Source organism: Papio anubis, chromosome 5 (genome assembly GCF_008728515.1).
Source record: "Papio anubis isolate 15944 chromosome 5, Panubis1.0, whole genome shotgun sequence".
NCBI lineage: Eukaryota > Metazoa > Chordata > Mammalia > Primates > Cercopithecidae > Papio > Papio anubis.
The window spans coordinates 56,215,680-56,216,773 of record NC_044980.1 but is presented as its reverse complement, the minus strand read 5'-3'; positions in this window follow the sequence as shown (position 1 = coordinate 56,216,773).

Genomic DNA, 1,094 nt, shown 5'->3' with positions numbered 1-1,094 from the left:
ATGAAACATTCATTTTCTCCCTGAAAGTATAGCCCCTACTCTCAAATGAAATCACAAGTCAAGAGGCAAGAAATGCAGAATTCCAGTCCAGGCCCCAATTAGGAACACATTATCTTGCCTTTGAATTATCCAAGCTTGTCACTTCTATTTCTCATTTCTGCTGTTCCAGTTTTAACAGTCTCAGAAGTCTTTCTAGCACCAGCCCATTGGAAGGTAAGAAAACGTGTACATACAAATCAAATCAGTTTTGTCTACTTGACCATAGTCGTAAAAATGGAATTGAAGGCATGGTGGGTCAGAAACGTTGGCTAAAACGGGGGTGGGCAAGTCATCCAAGATCATGTGTATGTCATCCTTGGTCTCCATGTGTATTCTAAAAGCTCATGATAGTTCTAAGATCTCTCTGCAAAAATGGCCAATTAACACAGAACAATTTCCATCAGGGAACATCTCAAAGTCTTAACTATTAGAAGTCACCTTTCTTCTTCCTTTGATGCCATCTTTCCGAACTGTATCGCAGTCTACTTCATTATGAAGTGTCCCAGCGTTTTAGTAGACCTACATAAACTGTATTTGCCCTTAGGCAATGTCAGCTTTCAAAAAAGTAAGAATAAACTTACAAAAAAGAATCAACCTTCAAATCACTTTATGGTTTTTATTTTTATTTCTACTTAGCATTAATGGGATTTTAAATGTCACTATGGATTCATTTACTTTAACTTCCACCTATCGACTTAACCTCTTGACATTTGGAATCCACTGTTAAGACTAGATGTCAAATAAAAACTTAGAACATTTCAAAGGACTAAGTATTCTGAAAATGATAGATTTAAAAGAAGTATTTGTCAATCCCACTTCGGGATATATAACAACAAGAATTGACAGCAGGGTCTCAAAGAGGTATTTCCACACTCAAGTTCACAGCAGCATTATTCACAAGAGCCAGAAGTGGGAGGAATCCAAATGTCCACTGATGGATGAATAAACTAGATGTGATATAGACACACAATGAACGAGAAACCATGCAGCCATAAAAAAGGACATCCCCTCACATACTACAACATGGATGAGCCTGCGGGACAAAAGTGAAATAA